Below are 25850 nucleotides of genomic sequence, written 5' to 3' on the forward strand. Positions count from 1 at the left end.
TGTTTATTTCTTTCAGTGTATTATTTATTTCAGATATTGCATTCTTTATTTCTGACTGGTCCTTTTTAATGGTTTCTATGTCTTTTTTCATGCTGTTGAAGATTCTTATAATCATTATTCTAAACCCACTCTATATCTGATAAATTGCTTCCATCCATTTCATTTAGTTCTTCTGGAAAATTCTCTCTCTCTTTTTTTTTTCCTTTCATTTGGAGCCTGTTTCTTTGTCCTCACATTTTGGCCACCTCTTTTTATATGTTTCTATGTATTAGGTAGATCTTCAAAAACTCTGGTTCAGATCTATGCCAGACAATGCCTATGACCAGCCCTGGACAACCTGTTTGGAGATGTCAGTGACCCACAGCTTTGGCTCCCTCTGTTGGGTCTAGGTGTGTGCTGAAATAACCAAGCTGCATACCAAGGCCAGCTTTTACCAGCACCTAGTCTGGGGATGGGTCAGCTAAAGTCTCAGAACTCCTAGAGATCTCCCTCCATCTGCAGGCTTTCTATTAAGGTTGATCTCTGTGATAGCCTCCAGATGTACTCTTCTGTAGCCCAGCTTAAGCTCTACAGGGTAGAGTGAGATGGAGTCCTGCAGGTGGGGCTATTGCTTCCTCCCAGGATGATGTCACTTGGAAGGGAGTGCTCTGCATGAGAAAATGGCTTCTGCAATATAGGGAATGACTCAACACATGGATCCTAGCAGCTGACTCCTCAGCTCTCTCTCTATAGCCACCAACTCCAAACTTTCTTTCCATGGCTCTAGTGCTCTGTCCTCCCTCTTCCAGAGCTAGGGTAAGTGGCTGCAAATGAAATTGTGTGCCCTTTAAGAAGCACTCTGTATCTCTAGCCATCTCTCCCTGGTGGACAGAAACTGGTGCTTTTCATAGCCAGATGTTATTTGGGTTCCATTTTCAGTTCTGGTGCTCTTGGCTAGGGAGCCCAGCTTGGGGTTTAGACTCTACATTTCAGAGGGGAAACCCCCTTCGGCTGCTAAACTATCTCTCCAGAATTTCAGCTGCCTGTCATGGGAGCGTAGCCAGGACTCTTACTACTCCATAATTTCTAGTAGCCTCATTGTGGTGATGTGATTTCTTCTGTAAGTCCTTGGTTTATAAGGCTTCTATAAGCTAGTGTTCAGCTGGTTATTCAAGATGATTTTTCTGTAATTTAGTGGTAATTCCAGTTTGGTCCTTGGAGGAGGTTAGTGTACCTTCCACCTGCTCTGCTACCAGTGTGGATCTCTTGATCTATTGCTTTTAAGTAGAAAAAAATATAAGGCCAGAATGCTGTTCTCACACTGATTATTTAACATAGCAAAAATATACTTGATAAATAAATAATGGATAGAAAAATAAATAAATGAAAGAGAAGAGATTAAATTTATTCCTTAAAAGATTATATATTTATCTACATTGATAACTTGATATTCTCTACTGATATTATTAAAACAAAACAAAGAATTCTGAAATGTTGTCAGATTCAAGGTGTATTAATAATAATCAATGTCACCCCTCTACCCTAGCAAATATTATCTTCACAAAGTAGTTCACAAAATAACATCTCAATAGAGAACAAAAACAAGTATAGATTCATCAACTCTCTTTGCAGAGAAAAATAAAGGACTGAACAAATGGAGAAATATACTGGATTTATGAGGGAGAGGCCTAAACTTGTATAGAGGTTGTGTCTCTAATTTAACTTATATACTCTATGCAATTCTACCAAAAAACATTGTAAACTTCTATGTGAAAATAGTGTTCACATATGGTTAGGTCAATTTTGAAAGAAAAGAGCAAAGAATGGGTCTTGCTATACCAGGTGTGAAAGCATATTGTAAATTATTATGATAAAAACAATATGTATTAGTGCAGAGGTAGAAAAATGCATCAAATAGATAAAAATAGAGATGATAACAATAGAATCTCTGTAATAAAAGTGGCACCAAAAATCAGCAGTATGTTGGTGTGATAATCGTGATTTATATATTTTTCATATACGAGGTCTGTCCAGAAAAAGTCTTGTTAATATAACGAGAACGGTTTGCATGACACTCATGTGACCTGGCAGCCAAGGAGAGTGGACTGGAATGCACATGTGTGAACAATGATGACTTCACTGTATTAGTCAGTGGGGGCAGTAGACAACATTGAGTGAGAGTGTGTACTGCGTGGCTGTCGCACTCTAAATTACTAAGTGGGTAGAGCAATGAATATGCATCAAATTTTGCCTTAAGCTTGAACAGTCCTCCACAAAAAGTATTTGGATGATTCAGAATGCCGCAGCTATGGGCTACTTGTGATTGGCAGCTTCATCAGGACAATGCACCTGCTCATGCAGAACATCTTGTGCGAGTTTTTTTTTGTGAAACATCAAATGAACCAGGTGATTCAACCTTCCAGATTTGGCATCTTGTGAATTCTGGCTTTTCCAAAAACTAAAATCACCTTTGAAAGGGAAGAGACATCAGACCATCCATGAGATTCAGGAAAATATGATGGGGCAGCTGATGGGAATTGGGAGAACTGTGTGAGGTGCCAAGGTGCCTACTTTGAAGGGGACTGAGGAGTCATTGTCCTGTGTACAATGTTTCTTGTACCTTGTATCATCTTCAATAAATGTCTCTACTTTTCATATTACATGACTGGATACCTTCTGGAAAGACTTTATATTGGGTTCCTGGCTCACAATTACCAAGACCCTTAGAATTTCCTAAGTGTTGAGAGTGATAAAGGTATCTTCTGTTGTGTTAATGTGGTAACTTTTGGAAAGCCCCAAAGGAAGATAGCAGGTTGCCAGGAGAACCAACTCTATGTGATTAGAGTACTAGGACTTTCAGTTCTACCCCCTGACCTCTAGGAGGAAAGATGGGTTGAATCAAAGGGTAATGATTTAATCAATCATGCATTTGCAATGAAGTCATTATAAAAACCCAAAACGACTGGGTTTGGAGAGCTTCTTGGTTGGTGAATACATGGAGATTTGGTGGAGAATGGTGTTCTTGGAGAGTGCATGGAAGCTCCATACCCTTAATGCATATCTTGCCCTAGACATCTCTTCTATCTGGCTGTTTCTGAGTTATATGCTTTTAAAAATGTACTTTTTACCACAACAAATGATCCACCAAATTGTAGTATTATTATTATACTACAAAACAATAATTTTACCTTCAAGTTTGAACATTTTAACTTGGATTACCATAGCATTTTCAATAACTCCCAATGTTACTTCTTCAATAGAATAAACTTCTAAAAACTATACTCTGTTCTCAAAAATTAAATAATAATTGAAGTATTTTGAAATTAATTGCATAATTATAGCAGCTGATGATGTGGCTACATATAGGCATCGATGAACTGTTTGGATGCTATTTTTTTGCAAATGGAACCATTTCCTCACATATAAATGAAAAGATTTAAAATTGAAAGTGAGTAAAATTAATTTAGAATAGCAATTATTTGATCTAAATAAAAAGTCATGCTTCACAGAGTAATATGTAAATGCCTGTCTGGTTCTGCATATGTTAAATAGTTGTCTTTGGGTACAGTCTTATTTAAGTATATATAAGCTTTTGAGATAGATGCTGCTGTTTTGCACAGATTTGTGTTTCTGGTTTCCTTGTGGTCAGTGATATCACTACATGCCCCTCCCTGTACTGTGGCCATATGTCAAAAAATGTTATGTGCATGTTATATGTTCACTGTCAACTGTTAAAATAGATAGAATATGAAATAGGACAAATTCTTTGATTCATTTTAAGAATTAAAAACATGCATTTTCAGTTCATTGCTTCCAACTGTGTTTACTGTAAAATAAAAACAAAACCAAAAGTATAAAATAAGTAAACATTGTGGAATGGATACCATGTAACCAATGGCAAAACCATGGTAACAGATGTGTGTTAACTCCTCTCTATGTGTTTCAGAACTGGAATGCTCAGCTTCCGTGTCTTATAAGTATTTTACATCTTATAACTAATAATTTTACAACATATAATTTACCATGTTTCTCAGTGATTCAGCTGACTGTGGGCACTTTGTAGGTTGTGCCCCAGGTCATAAATAACTGGCTGGTGCACCAACTGGATGGTAGAGACAGGAGTTTTGAATACTTCTCTCACCACCACTTTCACTGTCCCCTGTTGCTAGTGTTTGAGCACACTTTGTTTTAACCACTGCACATCTTTAATGATGTACTTAAAAGGGAGGTATTAGTTATACTGTGCCTGGAAAGGGCCAGACAAAATTGGGGTTATGGCTAGTTACCTCAGATTTTGTCATGTCTAAATCAGAAATTTGTTCACATCCTACCAGGTGATACCATGGTAGAGGCTGGAATGAAGAGTGGAGGTTTATCAAACTCAACCTGCCTTATTTTAACACAATCATTAATAATAATATCTCATAAATAAATGGAAAATCCAGGTGGGTAGACAGTGAGGCAATGGGAGCAACCAGGGCTCTCCTGGGCAAGCTGGGAGGCATGGGCACTGTATGTATCAGTTATCTTTAGGTAAAATAATTATTTTCTGGAAAGAAGTATGTGCCAACACACATATTTAGCAAACTGTGCATTGTCTGGGCTAATGGAGATGTATCTTAATATGGGTAAGACTAAATTGCTGGCAATTTCCCAGTCCTCGCTATTATGATCACATAGATTCTAATCTTTAAAAGATTAAATGTCCAGGAGCTTATTTATTCATGCATTTAATAAGCTTCTACTGAGCACATGTAGTACAAATGGCCCTCTCAATGCCAGTTTTCTAGTTCTAGGAGAGGGATACAGACACTCTGTTTTTCTCTGACTCTGAAATTCTGGCCATACATGCATACATCCCCTATCTTGCACTTGTGGATAAGTACAAAACATTTTGGAAAACAATCACAAATGTGAGTTATGTAATAAAAATAATGACGATTAAGAGGCAGCATTTGAAAGAACTCAAGTCTTGGAATCTGACAATATGGGAAAAGGGAATGGAAGAAACCCTTTCAAGAGAACCTGGAAGCCAGTGAAATAACAATGACTGAATAATCCACAAATGGGTGGAAAGTGCAGCTCATGTGACTGTTGCATAACTAAGATGTCTTGAATGTGCAAGAGGTCCGTACATTGTTAAGAAGTCCAGACATTGTTAATATAAATGAGAGTGGTTTGAGTGACATCAATGTAATCTGGCAGCCAAAGAGGGTGGACTGGAACATGCATGCATAAACAATGATGACTTCATTATACTAGTCATTATAAAATTCGTTTCATGGCTTCTGATACCAAAGCCCAGTCATCTCAATGGAAGTCACCTGGTTCTCCATACTCAAAAAAGGCATAGCAAAGTTGCAGTAAGATCAAGAACGTGTTAACTGTATTTTTTGATTGGAAAGTTGTTGTCCATCACTAGTGCACCCCTCCAGGCCAAACAATTAACAAGGAGTACTACCTCAATGTTCTTTGTTGGTTGAGAGATGCAATACGATGAAAATGACCACAACTATGGACAACTGGTGATTGGCAGCTTCATCACAACAACACTCCTCTTCATGCATCACGTCTCATGCAGAGTTTTTTGGTGAAACATCAATCACTCAGGTGACTCAGCCTCACTGCAGCCCAGATTTGGCAGCCTGTGACTTCTGGCTTTTCCCAAAACTAAAATCACCTTTGAAAGGGAAGAGATTTCAGACCATTGATGAGATTCAGGAAAATATGAGGGGGCAGCTAATGGCAATTCCAACAAACGATTTTGCGAAGTGTTTTGAACAGTGAAAGGGATGCTAGGAGAACTGTGTGAGGTCCCAAAATGCCTATTTTAAAGCAGAATGAGGTGTCATTGTCATATGTACAATGTTTCTTGTATTTTGTTTCTTTTTCAATAAATGTTTCTATTTCTCATATATATGGATGGATACTTTCTGGATAGACCTTGTGCATGGAACTGATCCCTCAATACCTTCTCAAGCTCTAGCCATTGGGAATTAATACTGGTAGAAGCCAGTCTGCCAGGTGGATTGGCCACAATGTGTTCATATGATGATATTGCCAAATAAAGTGATATCTGGCCAGACTATCAGGGTCAAATGCCAGAACCTCAGGTGAGAAATCTTCCTTTCTTGTTATCCTTGTGCAGCAGCAGGGATCATACATCAGATATCTGCCAGAACACAGACTGTATTCTACAATATGTACCTTTTTCTCCTCAGAGTTCTATCAGAGTTCTATGTTGTTGTTATTCAATCCCTGTAGTTCTCGGTTCCAAGAGGACACAGTAAGCCTCCAAGCTCGAAGCTTTTGTAATGAAACACCCAGTGGATCAGGTTCCCTGGGAATCTATATGGGATTCATCTGATGAGTAAAAAATAATATGTTTGTGTGCTTCCAGGAACCATCTGTTTACTCTTTGACAGTAAGAATTATATTAATGCTGAAACTTAGCTGTGGAGATCAATAGCAAATGGATTTATTTTTCCCATGTAGGAGAAATGGAAGTATCTGGTTAACCTGATGACATTTTGTTCTGTTATTGAAAGTTCATTATTTAACTGATGTCTCTGCGTGAGGAGGTCGAAATTTGAGGTATTGTTAGATATCCTGACTGAAGCAGAGGTTGTACAAGAATCTGAACATTAGTGGGTTTTTTTCTTTCAGTACAGCATGTCCTCAAATATTCATGCTGTACTTTAGCATTTAAGCTACAAAGATTTCCCCCTCCCCTCTCTCTTTTACCATGGAGTCTTTGCATATGCTATCTTCATTTCTTAGAATGACTTTATTCATCTGTTAAGCAAACCTAGTCTTCCTTCTAAGTCACATGCCAAGGCCACTTTCTTCAGGTGGGTCTGCTCTGATTCCTTTTCATGGAAGTCAGAACCAACAGAGAGTATTCGCTAAGTCACAAAGACCTGGGCCATGCAGAGTGCAGTGCAGAGCTAGTGCAGGATAAGCCATTGCAAACTTTATACAAGTAGGTATAGTCTGAGAGGCCAGGGCAAACAGAACATATATGTAGCAGGATTATGCAACAGATTCAAGAGAAGAGAGAAAAAAATGACAGAGTGTGGCACGAGAAAAGCAGAATAAGGAGTAACTGCAGTGTAAGAAGAGACCAAGTGATGTCTAGATCCAGGCTGTGGGGACTGGCCACATACTTTACTTACATTGTGGTGACTGATCAAATAATCAAACTGGTTTCACTAAAATACACTAATGGTATACACATTAACCTTATCACATATTCTGATTAAACTTGTTTTGGTCTATTTCAACACTTAAATGGAATAACTGGCCCTAATTTAAATATTTTGAAATATTTGAGTTTTTTGTAGCCACATGATTTTTCTTGAATCAAATGGAACCCAACAATAATAAAAACAAACAAACAAAAGACCTAAAAAGCTTTGAAAGCATTTTTTCTTCTAAGAGATAGTGGAAGGTTATTTTCATAGATAATAGGAGAATATCTAAACAACTTTATTTTTTTGGTATTTTTAAAATTTATTTTAGAATTACAGTTGACGTACAATATTGTCCTAGTTTCAGGTGTACAACCCAGTGATTAGACACTGATATGTGTTCCAAAGTGATCCCCCCAATATATCTAGTTCTCATCTCACTCCATACATAGTTATGATGATGTTATGGGCCAAGTCCCCAAGATGAATTTTTTCTTTATTTTTTTTATTGTTTACACATTACAGTTGTCCCTACTTTTTACCCCTTTGCTCACCTCCACCCAGCCCCTCACCCTACCCAGGCCATTACCACAATGTTTTCTGTGTCTACAGGTCATGCATATATGTTATTTGGTTAATCCCTTCACCTTACAAATACCAAGACTATTTTATAACCTGCAAGTTGTACTTCTTAATCTTTTTCATCTTTGTCACCCATCCTCCCAACTTCCTCCCATTAGAATAGAGAGCTCAGAAATAAAGCCACACCTTTATAGTCAAGTAATATTCAACAAAGGAAGCAAGCACATACAATGGGCTAAAGATAGTTTATCCAATAAATTGGACAGATATGTGTAGAAAAATGAAACTAGACCACCTTCTTATACCACACACAAGAATAAATTCAAAATGGATCAAAGACCTAAATGAAAGACCTGAAACCACAAAAATCATAGAAGAAAACATAGTCAGCGAAATCTCAGACATTGCTTGTAGTAATTTTTTATCAGATATATCTTCCCAGGCAAGGGAAACAAAAGAAAAAATAAACAAATGGGGCTACATCAAACTAAAGATTTTCGAACAGCAAAGGAAATTATCAACAAAATAAAAAGACAGCTCTCAGAATGGGAGAACATATTCACCAATACAACTGGTAAGAGGTTAATATCCAAAATTTACAAAGTATTAACAAAACTCAACACCACCAACAACAACAACAACAACAACAAACCAAATGACACAATTAAAAAATGGGCAAAAGACATGAATAGACACTTCTGCAAGGAGGACATATACAGATGGCCAATAGACATATGAAAAGATGCTCAACTTCATTAATCATCAGAGAAATGCAAATCAAAATCTAAAACCAAATGCATTGATATATTGTTCAGGACTTTTTCATCTATGTTCATAAAGGATATTGGTCTGTAGTTTTGTTAACTACTTTGATATAAAGATAATATTAACTTCATAAAATGAGTTCTGAAGGGTTCTCTCCACTTTTGCTTATTGGAAGACATAACAAGGAATCATTGTTATTTTTTCCTTGAATATTTTGTAGAATTTTCCATTTGAACCTGGCATCTCTTTCTTTCTTCTTCTTTTATTTTTTTAAGAAGGTTTAAAACTACAAATTCAATTTTCATAAAATATAGGGTTATTCTTTATTTCTTATGTGAGTTTTAATTATTCATGTCTTTCTAGAAATTGGTATACTTAATCCAACTTTTCAAATTTATGTGCAAGGAAAGAATTGTTCATAGTATACTCTTATTATCTTTTTAATATCTGTGAGATCACTAGTTACATAACCTCTTGCATTATGTCTTCTTTTTCTTGACTAAAAAAATAATATGGCTAGTGGTTTACATTTTTTCTTCATTTTATGGGGTAATAATTAGTTTTGGTTTTATTTATTTTTTTATTTTCAATTTCATTCTTTCTGCTCTGATCTTTAATTTTTTCTGCTTCCTTTGTGCTTACTTTATATTTTTCTAAGTTCTTAAGGTAGAAGCTTAACTTAATGGTTAGAAAAGTTCCTTGCATTTAATATTAACATTTACTGCTACTAATTTCCCCATAAGCACTGCATTAGTTGCATCATTATTGCATTTTCATTTCCATTCTGTTCAACATATTTTCTAATTTTCCTTGAAAGTTCTTAAATTCATGACTACTCAGTATTGTGCTATTAATTTTCAAATATTTAGGGGCTTTACAAATAGTCTATTATTAATAATTTTTAGTTTTATTTTGTATAGTTAGAAATCTTTGAATAATTTTAATTCTTTTAAATTTAACAAGGTTTGTTTGGTGGTCCAGAATATGGTCTTCATGGTGAGGGTTTTAAGTGCATTTGAGAAGGTACAGTGAAATGTTCTGTAAATATCAATTAGAGCAGGTTGGTTGATGATATTGTTCAGTTCTTCTACATCTTTACTGATTTTATGTATGCTTATTTTATTTATTGCTGAGGAAAATATTGAAATATAGTAAAATTTGGATTTATCTATTTTTTAGTTCTTTTGTTTGATGCATTTTGAAACTCTATGTTCAGTGCATACACATTTAGAATTAAAATGAATTTTGAGTTAATTATGCATTTTTCATTATGTAATGTTTGTCTTTGTTCCTGGTAATTTTCTTTGTTCTAAATTCAGCTTTGTGTGTCATAAATGTCCACTGCAGTTTTCTTTTAGTGTTTAAATGATGTATCTTTTTCCATTCCTTTACTTTTAACTATTTATATCATTATGATTTAAGTGGGGTACCTGTAGATGGCATGTAGTTGGCCTTTCTTCTTTCATCCAATTCAGCAATCTCTGTCTTTTAATTGGTTTCTTTTAATTATGACATTTAATATAATTGTTATAAATGGATTTAGGTAATTTTTTTGTTTGTTCCTTCTATTTTTTCCATTCCTCAATTTCCCCTCTCCTTTTTATTATTTAAATATTTTCAAGATTCCATTTTAATTATTATTAATTTTTGACTTTGTATCTTTTTTCAATGGTTAATCTGAGGGTTATGTTCTGCACAAAAAAGTTTATGTATTTACTTATAAATAATATTTTATCATTCCAAGGAACATATACAAATTTTACAACAATATAGGTTTCTTTACCATCTTCCCATTATGAGGTTGCTGTCATATGTATTAAATGTCCATACGTTGTAAATCCCACGAGGCAAAGTCATAACTTTTTGTTTTCAATAGTCATACATAATTTAAATAAATTTAAGAGATAAAATAGTCTATTCTCTTTACTCACATCCTTACCATTTGTCATTTCATGATTTCCTTGCCATCATTTACTTTTCACCTGAAGAACTAGTTTTTTCTGTCTCTTTTAAGGCGGTATGGTTTTCCTTCATCTGAGAATGTCTTCATTTTGCTTTTATTCCTGCAAGATAATTTCTTTTATTATTGAATTCTGGGTGGACAGTTCTTTTCTTTCAGCCTTTAAAAAATATAGTTAAACTGTTTACTGGACTCCCAGGATCCTGACCACAAATCTGCAGTCATTTATTTTCCTCTGGCTGCTTTCAACATTTTTATAAATCTTTGTTTTTCAGCAACAATTCTATGATAATGTGTCTGGGCATAGTTTTCTTTAAGGTTATGTTGTTGGAGTTTTCAATGTTTCTTGGATTTTTAAATTTATGTATTTCACTAAATAAGGATAGTTTTCAGCAATTATTGCTTCAAAAATTTCCCTGCATTGATTTTTTTATTCTTTCATTTGGTGACCCCTATTACACAAATATTAGCTCTTTGAGTGTTGTCTCACAGATATTTGAATCTTTTTTCATATTTTTATTGTACTCTTTTTTTTTGTCTGTTCAGGTTAAATAATTTCTAATGCTCTGTCTTCAAGTTTACTGCTCTTTCCTCTGTCTTCTCAATTCTATTGTTGAGTAAATTCTAATGTTGAGGACAATTCTATTGTCCAGTAAATTTTTTATTTGTATTTTTATTTTAAAATTTCCATATTGTTTTGGTTTTATTTTAGAGTTTCTATTTCTGTGTTGAATTTTTATTTTTCATTTTCTTTTAAAAAGTGTTTGTTCTCACTTCTTAAAGCATAGTTAGAATAGTAGCCTGACAATTGTATAGTCATTCTATCATTTCCTAATTTCAGGGCTAGTATCTATTAATTGTCTTTCTGCTTGAGTTTCTTGAGTTTTCCTGTATATTTTGTATTAGAAAATTTTGAGTATACTATATATGTTGAATTTTATGATATAAGACTTGTTGTTAGCTTTTATCAGGATTGTCACAGTCACCTTTCAACCAATTGCTGTGCCGCCTGTATTTTCTCCTCCACTTAGAATAAACACTATAAAAAACAATATGATCATATTAGCCTGCCTGATTAAAAACATTTTGCTTTTAGACTAATCCTTGTCTTGGACTACCAGGCCTTGTCTCATTTGGTCTTTGCTTAACTCTCCAGCTTAGTGAATTAATTCATTCATGTATTTATTAAATAATATTTATTGAGTGTCTACTAGGTGTTAGGAAACTTCCAATTTCTGAGCCTGTAACAGTATGCAAAACAAAGTCCTTAGTTTTATGGAGCTTATATTCTAATGGGAGAATACATGCACTAAACAAATGCACATAAATAGTATAACATTGCACACATCAATGTAAGAGGACAGAGTTATGAGACAGTATTATTTTAATAGGGGTGACAGGAAAAGCTTCACTGAGAAGGTGACATTCGAGCATAGACCTGGATAAAATGAATGAGCTAGCTATGCCCATACCTGAGGGAAGAACATTCCCAGCTTAAGGAAGAGTCTATCGGTGCTCCATCCATGTCTTCTCAATTCCTTCACCAAATTTTAACAAACCAATTCATGACCTGCTTTTATATCTAATAGTTAGCACCTGTGTATCTGCCAGAGTGTTGCATTAGGCTGCCTGAGCCCGCTTTCCTGAAGTGCTCAGTAATTTATGTCTCTTCAGGGCTGTCCTTTATCCTATGACTAATGAATCATAGGATAAAGGGTGCATGAGCATAAATAGTTAGGCTTCCTTGTCCTCAGTCAGGAAAACTCTGGGTGTGACCTATTCAGTCTCCATCCTATTCAGAGCTCCCCTGCAGGATTTAGTCAGAGTTAATTTCTGCAAGGACTTTCTTTGACATCAGGCCCTCACCTCGTTTCCTTACTTTGCCTGTCTCATTTCTCCATTTTGCTACTGGCCTTCCTGAGAACATTTCCTAATAAATTTCATTTATTAGTATGCTTGTCTTGGGGATTGGCCCAAATAAGATAAGATGTTATCAAATATATAATAAAGGTTTTGCATTACTTTGAGAAGAGAATTGCAAAAGAGAATCAAATCATCGTATAGCATATGGTTGTAAGAAATGCTGAAATAAAAGAGCTAATGACGTGTATCCTGCAATGCAGTGCCACATATCTGGGTGAACTAAAGGTTTGTGTGGATCGGGACATGGCACATATCAACTTCACGAGCAGCAAAAGCATAACAGTAAATATGCAATGAGAAATTTTGGTTACCGAGTTCAGCAATAATTGCATTAGGTAACTATTTAATCCAGATTGCAGTAATGTCACAATTCTCTTAGAATGCACAAGAAACTAGCTTCACAGTGATACCAGAAAACGTCTTATTAAAACTGCTGTTATGGTAGTGCTCCCTGGCAGAGTTGTGATTAAGTATAAGGTAGGAAACAGAGCCTAGAACTTATGAATACTATTTTGTAGAATATACTTATGCAAGTAGTAGTTCCTTAAACAAGTATTACAAAACAGATTACAAATAAATTGATTTTGAGGTTATATACTTTTTAATCCTAAATGTAACAATGGTCCTTTAATTTCAGCAGAACAATATATGTCACATTAAAGATAATGATAATTTGAATTTTATTAATTTCATACTTTTTGTATTTAATTTAAATATGGTTTGGGTTTTACTGTTGTATATGAGCTATAAGCATAAGGAGTTTATACTTAATTTAATATCTGTATATTTTTAAGTAATATTAACTTAAATAGAGGGGAGCTATAGGTATGATATATTTAATTAAAAGGTCTCCATGTATCACTGAGGTTTGAGAAACAGATTTTTGTTTTTATTTATTTTCTTTAATTATTTCTTCTTGTTTATGCTGTTACAGTTGTCCCCAATTTTGTCCCTTTTCTCCCCTCTAACCAGCTCCCTTCAGGCAATCCCCGCATTATTGTCCATGACCATGGGTCCTGATGTATGTTCTTTGACCACTCTCTTCCCTATGCTATACTTTACATCCTCATCACTACCCTGTAACTACCAATTTGTATTTCTTTTTTTTTTAGAAAGTTCTTCCTTACTTTTATTTTTTTGATATATTTATTGATTATGCTATTACAGTTGTCCCATTTCCGCCCCTTCACTCCACTCCATCCTGCCCACTCTCTCCCTCTCACATTCCCCCCCTATAGTTCATGTCCATGGGTCATACTTATAAGTTCTTTGGCTTCTACATTTCCTACACTATTCTTACCCTCCCCTGTCTATTTTCCACCTATCATTTATGCTATTTATTCTCTGTACCTTTCCCCCCTCTCTCCCCCTCCCAATCCCCTATTGATAACCCTCCATGTGATCTCCATTTCTGTGGTTCTGTTCCTGTTCTAGTTGTTTGCTTAGTTTGCTTTTGTTTTGGTTTTAGGTGTGGTTGTTCATAACTGTGAGTTTGCTGTCATTTGTACTGTTCATATTTTTTACCTTCTTTTTCTCAGATAAATGCCTTTAACATTTCATATAATAAGGGCTTGGTGATGATGAACTTCTTTAACTTGACCTTATCTGAGAAGCACTTTATCTGCCCTTTCATCCTAAATGATAGCTTTGCTGGATACAGTAATCTTGGATGTAGGCCCTTGCCTTTCATGACTTGGAATACTTCTTGCTAGTCCCTTCTTGCCTATAAGGTCTCTTTGGAGAAATCAGCTGACAGTCTTATGGGAACCCCTTTGTAGGTAACTGTGTCCTTTTCTCTTGCTGCTTCTAAGATTCTCTCCTTCTGTTTCATCTTGGGGAATGTAATTATGATGTGCCTTGGTGTGTTCCTCCTTGGGTCCAGCTTCTTTGGGACTCTCTGAGCTTCCTGGACTTCCTGGAAGTCTATTTCCTTGGCCAGACTGGGGAAGTTCTCCTTCATTATTTGTTCAAATAAGTTTTCAATTTTTTGTCCTTCCTCTTCTCCTTCTGGCACCCCTATAATTCGGATGTTAGAACGTTTCAAGATGTCCTGGAGGTTCCTAAGCCTCTCCTCATTTTTCTGAATTCTTGTTTCTTCATTCTTTTCTGGTTGGATGTTTCTTTCTTCCTTCTGGTCCACACCATTGATATGAGTCCCAGTTTCCTTCATATCACTATTGGTTCCCTGTACATTTTCCTTTGTTTCTCTTGGCATAGGCTTCATTTTTTCATCTACTTTTCGAACAAATTCAACCATTTCTGTGAGTGTCTTAATAACCAGTGTTTTGAACTGTGCATCCAATAGGTTGGCTATCTATTCCTCGCTTAGTTGTATTTTTTCTGGAGCTTTGAAGTGTTCTGTCATTTGGGACATTTTTTTTTTTTGTCTTGGCCTGTCTGTTACTTAAAGGGGCAGAGCCTTAGGTGTTCACTGGGGCGGGGTAATGCTGGTGGCTATGCTGTGACATCGTACGTGGGGGAGGGGCTAAGAGGGAGCAATGGCGCCTGCTCCACTCTGCTGGATTTCAGTCACTCCCTCCTCTACCCACAATCAAACTGGGCCGCTCTGGTGCTGGTTCCTGAGTGGGTGGGCTTGTGCACACTCTAGGCCCCTGTGGGTCTCTCCAACGACCTCTCCTGTGAGGCTGGGAGTCTCTCCTGCTGCTGCCCCAACCTCCACGGGCGTTTACTTTTTTTCTTTCTTTCTTTTTTTTTTTTTAATTTTTATTGTTATTCAATTACAGTTGAATGCCTTTTCTCCCCATCCCTCCACCCCACCCCAGATGAACCCACCTCCCTCCCCCACCTCCACCCTCCCCCTTGTTTTTGTCCATGTGTCCTTTATAGTAGTTCCTGTAATCCCCTCTTCCCACTGTCCCCCCCCTCCCCCCGGCTATTGTTAGATTGTTCTTAACTTCAATGTCTCTGGTTATATTTTGTTTGCTTTTTTCTTCTATTGATTATGTTCCAGTTAAAGGTGAAATCATATGGTATTTGTCCCTCACCATCTGGCTTGTTTTCAGTCAGAGGTTTGAGGCTTTATTTCCCTGTGCTGGAGCCCTGGGTTATGCAGTCTGCTTTGCTCCCCCCTCCCCCCCCCCCCCCGTTTGTCCCGGTTTATCTGTGCTGGAGTGTGGGGCCGGAGGGTGCTACCGGCCTCTCTGAGTCCAGCCTTCTTGGTTTATCTGTCCTCGAATGTGGGGCCACAGGGTCTGCTAGTTGCAGACTGCCTGCCCCGTTCGTCCCACACTCTGCCAGTCTGGGTCTCGCCACAGCCACGCGAGTCCTCTCCGTCCCGGTGCCCGTCTCTGCCCCTCCTACCGGTCTGGATGAATGCTTATTTTTTATCTACTTGGTGTCAGACTTCCTTGCCGTTCGATTTTCTGTCAGTTCTGGTTGTGCGAGGATGCTCAGTGTGTGTACCTACGCTGCCTTCTTGGTTCTCCTCTTCCAACGTGTATTTCATAATCCCTTCTCCTTTTCCACCCATCCTCTGGGTGCCCCTCCCCTGTGGCAACCATGAAAACATTCTCTGTATCTATGATTCTGTTTCTGTTCTACTTGATGGTTCATTTTGTTTTTTAGATTCAATTGTAGATAGATATTTATTGCCATTTATAGTTCATGGTTTTGATCTTCTTCTTCTTAAAGAAGACCCTTTAACATTTCATATACTATTGGCTTGGTGACAATGAACCCCTTTAGCTTTTTCTTGTCTGGGAAGCTCTTTATCTGTCCTTTGATTCTAAATGATAGCTTTGCTGGGTAGAGTAATTGTGGTTGTAGATCCTTGCTTTTCATTACTTTGAATATTTCTTGCCAATCCCTTCTGGCCTGCAAAGTTTTGTTTGAGGAATCAGCTGACAATCTTATGGGGGGCTCCCTTGTAGATAACTAACTGGTTTTCCCTTGCTGCTTTTAAAATTCTCTCTTTGTATTTAAGCTTTGGCATTTTAATTATGATGTATCTTGGAGTGGACCTCTTTGTATTCATCTTGTTTGGAACTCTGTGCTTCCTGAACTTGTATATCTATTCTATTTTCTTCACCAAGTTAAGGAAGTTTTCTTTCATTACTTTTTTCAAATAGATTTCCAATTTCTTGTTCTTTTTCTTCTCCTCTGGCACCCCTGTAACGTGAATGGTGGTATACTTGAAGCTGTCCCAGAAGTTTCTTACACTATCCTGATTTTTTTGGATTCTCTTTTCTTCTTGTTGTTCTGAATTGCTGTTTTCTGTTTCTTTATGTTCCAAATTGCTGATTTGATTCTCAGTTTTGTCCACTGTACTGTGATTGCCTGTAAATTGTTCTTTACTTCAATTAGTGTATCTTTCATCTCTGACTGGATCTTTTTTATGCTGCTGAGCTCCTCACTAAGCTCCTTGAGCATCCTTATAACCAGTGTTTTGAACTCTGCATCTGATAGATTACTATTTCCATTTTGTTTAGTTCTTTTTCTGGAGTTTTTTTCTGTTTTTTTTTTTTTTTTTTTTCATTGGGGCTATGTTTCTTTGTATCCCCATTTTGGCAGCCTCTCTGTTTGTTTGTTTTTATATATTAGCTAGAGCTACTACATCTCCCAGGCTTGACAGAGTGGCCTAATGTAGTAGGTCTCCTGTAGGGTCCAGTGGCACAGCCTCCCTTATTACTCAAACTGGGTACTCAAGGTGTGTTCACTATATGGGCTGTGTATATCCTCCTCTTATAGTTAAGCCTTGATTGCTGTTGGCGTGTCCAAGGTCAGCCACTGCCTGTTTTCTGTCCAGGGTCACACAGAATTAGCTGCCCTCCGTCTCTCACCCTGATGCCAGACAATTCAGTTCCTCCCTGAATGTTTCTGATGCTTTTCAATAAGCTGCCTTGACACTGGATCTCAGAAGGAGTGAGTCTGTGTAAGTCTGTGTGTGGGCCCTTTAAAAGAAGCTGCACGGGATTCCGGAATTTCTTCCACAGACTCAGTCCTTGCTGGGTTTTACAGCCAGAAGGTATGGAAACTTATCTTCCTGGCACTAGAACCCTGGGCTGGTGGGCCTGGTGTGGTGCTTAGACCACTTGATACTGAGATACCCCCCCAATTTTTATCCATCACACGTAGGTGTGGAACCAGCTTGTTCTGTGTCTCTGCCCCCTCCTACCAGTCTCTATATGGTTTCTTCTTTAATTCTGTAGTGTAGGATTTCCATTCAGCTCAGTTTCCTATGGTTCTGAGTAATGGTTATTCTATAGTTTAGTTGTAATTTTGATGTGGTTGTGCGAGGAGACAAGCTGTGTTTACCAATGCCACTATCCTGATGGGAAGTCCCAAGAAACAGATTTTTAATCTTTTTATCTAAAGCTATTCAACATATTCAATTAAAAATGTGATCCCTGAACCAGTAGTAGCATCATCAACTGGGAACTTGTTAGAGTTACACATTCTTAGGCCCCAGCCAGACCTGCTAAATCAGAAACTCTGAGGTTGGAGCCCAGTGCCCTGTGCTTTCACAAACCCCCAGGTGAGAGATTGTGATGCACCCTGATGTTCCACATCAACTTCTCTAATCCTTCCTCCATTTAGGCTTTCATCCTGTCTTAGTTCTCTCTGATTACAATCTCTAACACTCCTAACCCTCCTCCACACAGTTATGAATGGGATATTTCCAGAGCATATTTATTATGATACTCCCCCCTTTTAAGTACCTCAAATGGTTAACTTAAGACAGTTATCTGTACAGGGCAAGACTTGATGCCCTTCATCAAGTTGTTGCGAGGGTAAGCATAAAGGAAATGTTCATTAAATGGTAGCATCACATTATCTTCCTTCTCCTCATCATTTTTGCCATTAGTTGTAACATTTTCCATTGCTTACAGGATTAATTATAAATGTTTTTTAAGTTTGGAAAACTATCCAACATATGAGTCTATGGAAGATGATCCCCTATTTAACAGCTTCCCTTCTGTCAGGCACATAGCTGATAATGACTCTCAGATAATGCCTGCTCTTGGCAGTAAATGGCTAGAAGCAGTACTAAAAAATTCATACTTGCTCTGGGACAGCAGCAACCATGACAGAGCTTCTACTGGTGTCCAGCGTCCAACATTTGTGGTGTCTGTAGAGAGTGATGAAAATTATTGGTAAAAATAAAAATGTGTAAATGAAGCCATGCGGTTAACTTGTCTCATATTTGTTCCTTGACATGGTTTGGGACATTGTGATTTATTTCCACTATATTTTCCATCCCCTATCATTTGCATAGTAGCTATGTGGTTTGGGTTACTGAACTTAGCTCCGGAAGTGTAACCTGATTAGTCTGAGGAGACCATGATCATCGATGGTTTAGGAACTCAAACTTAAGCCAATCACACATGGTAGTGTACTTGCCCAAATGAATATGTTGACCCAATCAGACTAAAAGATTGTTGATTCTCTGTATCCCTCATCCATTTCATCTATCTATCTATCTATCTATCTATCTATCTATCTATCTATCATCTATCCATCCATTCATCCATCATATATCTATCTTCATCATAATATTTGTTTATTTATTTTTCTGACAGAAAACACAAAACTTCAATGACCATCATAAACCAAACTTCAATCCCAAGTATGAAGCCAATGCTGTAGAAAGTGGAAAGGAAAGCCAGAAAAAAATGTGGATCTTGATGACTTTAAACACGTAATCCATTAGCCTCAAATTCTACCCAGTACAGATCCACTACATAGAGCCATGTCGTTTATGTCCTTTCCAATCTAATGTACATAGACCAAGATGTGACTGGTGGCCTTGTTGTCCTTAGTATGAACTTACTGATATTTAAAACAATATGTCGCCTTTAATGCTTAGGAAGTTTGAACTTTTTTGAAGTTACTACTTGTAGACAAAAAGACTCTGATATCCATATAACATATATGTCCCTTAATTCCCCTATATTTTCACTACATTACATATAGATCCCTGGTAACATCAATACTTCCTTGAGAGTAGGTAGTATATGTGTCATTTTTTTTATAGCTTGGATATATCCTAGTACCTGCAGTGGAAAAGAGATTTAATAAATTTTGATCAAATTTTTACACTTATGTTCAATTTCTATAATGAAATTTAATAGCATTCAGGAAAAAGGCAATGTATGATAACTTTTATATCTCTGATACCTATCACAATAAATATACTTATTATAATTACTTGGTTGATAATAATTGATATTGTAGTTATCATTTATTAAACACTGCTATATGCCAGTTGTGACTCCTGATACTTCACATATATTTTACCTTCTTAATCTCCACCAATAGCTTTCTAAGTAAGAAATATTGTCAATTTTCAGTTGAGGAAACAGCCTTATAACTGGTCAAAGAGTTATTATAAATGTAAGACCATGATTCAAACCTAAGTTCACTGGCTCATTGATAAAGATGACAGTGATGATAATGTGACATATTTCTTCCCTCCTCTGACAGCCTATGACTTTAGGACTTTATTCCAAGAAAGTGAATCTAGACTTCAGGGAATTTATGTTCAAAAATGAAAATTAGCCAAATTATTTCATCCTGGCCCCAGGGTGCCACACTCCCACTCAGAAAGTCAGCAAATTGTTCAAACCATGCACTCTTTGGGATGGTCTAAAAACCCAGTCAGCAGGGGTGGATGCCAGAGGGGCAGGAATCAAGGAGAGCCAAAGTGCTGATGAATATGCTCATGTGCTGAGAAGCCACTTACTGGGACTTTCCGCTCTGCCCCCCATATCCCAACAAAAATGAGGCATGAGACAATCACACCAAGATACCAACGTCAGATCATCAGTAGCTCAGTCATGCAACAGGCCTTTTCCAACTTCATATGCCTCCAGTGGGCAGGCCCAGCAGGAGGCTGAGGAGAATTAAATGGCTTGTGATGCAGTTGGGGAGAGGAACAAAATATTACATGAAAAGATGACTAACAAATAAGGTGATGCATGCTACAAGCTAAATGAATAAATAGGAAGGGAATATGAGGCTAAGATAAAATATGAACATAAAAGATTACTGTGGGCCTTTTAGAAAAAGATTTTAAAAATGGCTGAGCTTAACCTAGGCTTTGACAAGAAATATGCAGAGAGGAAGAGAGAAGACACACACCAAAGCTACTGTAGAGGTCAATATGTGGCCAAAGTACTATTTAGAGAGCAGAGTGAGAATATCACTGTGTTAGATGGGGACAGACTTAGTGTTTGGAATTCAATGATAAGGTGTTTGGAGTTTATCCTGTAGGAGTGAAGTTTCCAGAAGGTTTGGATCAAAGAGATGACATGAGAAGAGTGAAGCAAGACTGACTTTCTGATAGGTTTTATAGACCCGTTTGTGTGTGTGTGTGTGTGTGTGTGTGTGAATAAAGCTTTACCAGTATTTGCATAAATATTGGGTCACATAAAGCTAATTCTCCAAATCTGCAGGTACCCTTTCCCAGAACCTCTTCCTTCTGTAATTTTCTGAGTCTCTCTGGACTCATGATGATTTGCTTGCTTTTCTCCTTCATGATCAGTGGCTATGAAAAGGCAACACCTAACTACTTTCATTGCTAACAGGGCCAACACGACTAATGCCTCTAATGCAGGTGTTCTCCCCAGTGTAATGTTGAGCTCTGCTGGCACTGTTGTCCTTGCTATTTCAAAACCACTCATAGAACTGGTCATGAGGTCAACTCTTCTACCCACAGAACCTTGTTCTCACCTGAGTTCCATCTCCTTATTGAGTGCTTTATGAAAACAGAACTTTCATCCCTGACTAGTGTGGCTCAGTTGTTTGGGTGTCATCCTGCAAAGCAAAAGGTCACCAGTTCGATTCTCAGTCAGAGCACATACTTGGCTTGTGGTTCAGTCCCTGGTCAGGGTGCATATAACTGCAACCGTTGATGTTTCCCCCTCATATTGATGTTTCTTTCTCCCCCTCTTCCCTCTCTCTAAAAATAAAAGTGCTCAGATATATGACTTGTCCAGGCTGGGTTCCAATATCTTAGGTAAATACTTTCTGGCCTTCCAATTTTAGTCATATCCCAGAATCCTCTGGATGAAAAAGAAAATAATAAAACAGAAACATAAAAACTTTGTGCAAGTTGGCTTCTGGTACCATGCCCACCAGTCCATCAAATGGGCTCAGATACAGGTATTTACAGAGCATGCCCTCAAAATGAGGCATGTTGTGGTAGGTAACAGTGCAGTGAAGGTGTAGTGTTCACATTTAGGAACCCTTGGATGAGTTGCTTCTCACCAGCTCCACCTACTCAGAAGAGTGATCTCATTCTATCTGTTGCTGCACTTGTGAATTTGCAAACACAAGCTCTTTCTTGTGCCAGTTATGCAAAATCCAACAGCACCATGAGAAAGAGCCTCCAAATACACTCCCAACTCAACCTCATCCATAGAGGGTTTGCAGGACTAAGAGGCAGCCAGTCACTGAAATCATCATTTCAATCATTTCTCAAACTCATGTTTTATCAAACCTCATGCTAGTAAAATCTGGTTAGCTGATTGGGAAGAAAATGCACTGGAGGACAATAAGGCTACTTGGAAGAAACATGGAGATAAAGATACACATTGGTCTCTGATGTCATATAAAACTGTTAACATTAACTTTACAATAAAAAACACCCTGGTGTCTAGAATTAACATCATATGTGATCCACAGTGGTTCACACATTTTCTGTTATATACAAAACTTTCTTAAGGCCTTAGTACAGTTTCTCTTGGCCTTTCAAATGAAGGATCATAACTGAAAAATGACTGTAGTTATATGTTAATATCAGGGGTGCCATTAGGTTTTATATACCTCTCACTGGCTTCAACTAAGCATCTATGACCAGTGTGATGAAGTAGTTTACATTCAACAGGAAACTAGATTCAAAACTCTCTTAGTATTGATTTAACCAGGAAAATGCTCTGATTTATTTCTGAAGTTGATTTTCAATTACTTAGGATTTTTTTTTGGTGGGGGGGGGGAGAGGATAGAAATGATTGAAGTTGCAATAAGCAAAGGTTTTCACCTTCCCCAATACTTCTTAAGTATCCATCTTCTTGGATGCTGTTGCTCAGAGGCATGCCAAGACACAAATTGCTGTGTGACATCAGCTTCTGCATTTCAGATGATTCTACCCAGATATTAGTCATGTTATAGCAGGAGGCATGCAGCAGTGCTGTTACCTGCTGGAATGTGTCTCAGATGCCATAAACACTGTCATCACACAGTTTCAATAGGACTCAGACATATGGTGGCAGGCAAGCTAGGTCTGACCAAGCAGAATTTTTTTAAATCAATGAATAGGTTAGTAACCTGGAATCCAGGTAATTACAAACAATTTCTGAAGCAGAGATTCAGGAACAGAAAGTAAATAGAAGTTAGGTCTGTTTTCCCTAAACTCAAGAGGCAACAGGAAGAGAAGGAAGACTAGGTCTATGTGAAGGGAACATTTCTCTAGGGCAATAGTCCTTGAACTTCAGTATCGTTAGAATCATTATAGACTGGATAAAAAACTTATATTTGAACCATACCTTCAGTTTTTGATTCCATAGATACAAAATGAGACATAAGAATTTTTTTCTCCTCAGTTTTATGAGATATAATTGTCAAATACCATTGTTTTAGTTTTGTACCGTGATGATTTGGTATACACATTATTACAAAATGATTACCACAATAAGTTTAGTCAATACTTCTATCTCCTCACATAATTACCTTTTAAAAAATTTTGACATCACTAAAATCTACTCTCTTAGAAACCTTCAAATATATAATACAGTATTATTAATTATAGTCATATTTTACATTCAATTCTCAAAACTTATTTATCTTATAACTGGTAGTTTGTACCTTTGACTGACATCTCATTTACCCCTTCCTCCAGCTCTGGCCACCACCATTATTCTCCCTTTTCTGTGAGTTCAGCTTTTTAGAATATGCATATAAATGAGATCACACAGTATTTGTCTTTCTATGTCTGACTTATTTCAGTTATTATAATGCCCTAATAATTAATCCATACTGTTGCAAAATGGCAAAATTTCATTCTCGTGGCTGAATATCCAGTGTGTGTGTGGGTGTATCTTCTTCTTCATTCATTTATTCACAGATAAACACAGGTTTTTTCTCTCTCCATATTTGATGCTATTGTGAATAATGTTGCAATGAACATGGAAATCCAAATATCTTTTCAAGACTGAGATTTTATTTCCCTTAGATATATGAGGTCTGTCCAGAAGGTATCCAGCCATGTAATATGAAAAATAGAGACATTTACTGAAGAAGATACAAGATACAAGAAACATTGAACATAGGACAATGACCCCCCAGTCCCCTTCAAAGTAGGCACCTTGGCACCTCACACAGTTCTCCCAATTACCGTATCAGCTGCCCTGTCATATCTTCCTGAATCTCATGGATGGTCTGAAGTCTCCTCCCTTTCAAAGGTGATTTTAGTTTTGGGAAAAGCCAGAAGTCACAGAGTGCCAAATCTGGGCTATAGGGGGCTGACTCACCAGGGTAGTTTAATGTTTCACCAAAAAACTCTGCAGGAGATACGACACATGTGCAGGTGCATTGTCCTGATGAAGGTGCCAATCACCAGTTGTCCATAGCTGCAGCCTTCTAACTCATCTGAATAGTTTCCTCACAGGGATGTTCAAGCCTAATGCAAAATTTGATGCAGATGTGTTGTGCTACTCACTCAGTAATTTAGAGTGCAACAGCCACACAGTACACACTCTCACTCAATGGTGTCTACTGCCCCCACTGACTAGTACAGTGAAATTGTCATTGTTCATGCATGCACATTCCAGTCCACTCTCCTTGGCTGCCGATTTACATTGATGTCACACAAACCACTCTCATTATATTAACAATGGCTGGGCTTTTTCCAGACAGACAATGTATACCCTGAAATGGAATTGCTGGGGTATATGGTTGTTTTATTTTCAAATTTTTGAGGAACTTACATATTTTTTTCCTTAGTTATTTTACCAATTTCCATTCTACCAGTAGTGCACAAGAGTTTTCTTTTCTCCATATACTCTCCAACATTTATCTCTTGTCTTTTATTTATTTATTTATTTATTTTTTAAATATATTTATTGATTATGCTATTACAGTTGTCCCATTTCCCCCCTCACTCCACTCCATCCTGCCCACCCCCTCCCTCCCACATTCCCCCCCCATAGTTCATGTCCATGGGTCATACTTATAAGTTCTTTGGCTTCTACATTTCCTACACTATTTTTACCCTCCCCCTGTCTATTTTCCACCTATCATCTATGCTACTTATTCTCTGTACCTTTACCCCCCTCTCCCCCTCCCACTCCCTTATTGACAACCCTCATGTTCTAGTTGTTTGCCTAGTTTGCTCTCGTTTTTGTTTTATGTGTGGTCGTTAATAACTGTGAGTTTGGTGTCATTTTTACTGTTCCTATTTTTGATCTTTTTCTTAGGTAACTCCCTTTAACATTTCATATAATAAGGGCTTGGTGATGATGAGCCTCTTCAACTTGACCTTATCTGAGAAGCACTTTATCCTCCCTTCCATTCTAAATGATAGCTTTGCTGGATATAGTAATCTTGGACGTAGGTCCTTGCGTTTCATCTTGGGTAATGTAATTATGATGTGTCTTGTTGTGTTCCTCCTTGGGTCCAGCTTCTTTGGGACTCTCTGAGCTTCCTGGACTTCCCGGAAGTCTATTTCCTTTGCCAGATCGGGGAAGTTCTCCATTATTTGTTCAAATAAGTTTTCAATTTTTTGTTCTTCCTCTTCTCCTTCTGGCACCCCTATAATTCGGATGTTGGAACGTTTCAAGGTGTCCTGGAGGTTCCTAAGCCTCTCCTCATTTTTCCAAGTTCTTGTTTCTTCATTCTTTTCTGGTTGAATGTTTGTTTCTTCCTTCTGGTCCATACCATTGATTTGAGTCCCAGTTTCCTTCTCATCACTATTGGTTCCCTGTACATTTTCCTTTGTTTCTGTTAGCATAGGCTTCATTTTTTCATCTGTTTTTCGAATAGATTCAACCAAGTCTGTGAGCATCTTGATAACCAGTGCTTTGAACTGTGCATCCGATAGGTTGGCTATCTCTTCGTCGCTTAGTTGTATTTTTTCTGGAGCTTTGAAGTGTTCTGTCATTTGGGCCATTTTTTTTGTTTGTTTGTCTTGGCGCGTCTGTTACTTTAAGGGGCGGAGCCTTAGGTGTTCACCAGGGCGGGGTAATGCTGGTCGCTGCGCTGTGATGCTGTACGTGGGGGCGGGGCCGAGAGGGAGCAATGGCGCCCGCTTCACTCTCCTCCGGATTTCAGTCTTTCACTCCGCTACCCACAATCAAACTGGGCCCCTCTGGTGCTGGTTCCCGAGTAAGTGGGCCTGTGCACACTCTAGGCCCCTGTGGGTCTCTCCAACAACCTCTCCTGTGAGGCTGGGAGTCTCTCCTGCCGCCCCAACCCCCAGGGGCGCTTTCAATCAG

This window comes from Desmodus rotundus, chromosome 2 (genome assembly GCF_022682495.2).
Source record: "Desmodus rotundus isolate HL8 chromosome 2, HLdesRot8A.1, whole genome shotgun sequence".
NCBI classification, from domain to species: domain Eukaryota; kingdom Metazoa; phylum Chordata; class Mammalia; order Chiroptera; family Phyllostomidae; genus Desmodus; species Desmodus rotundus.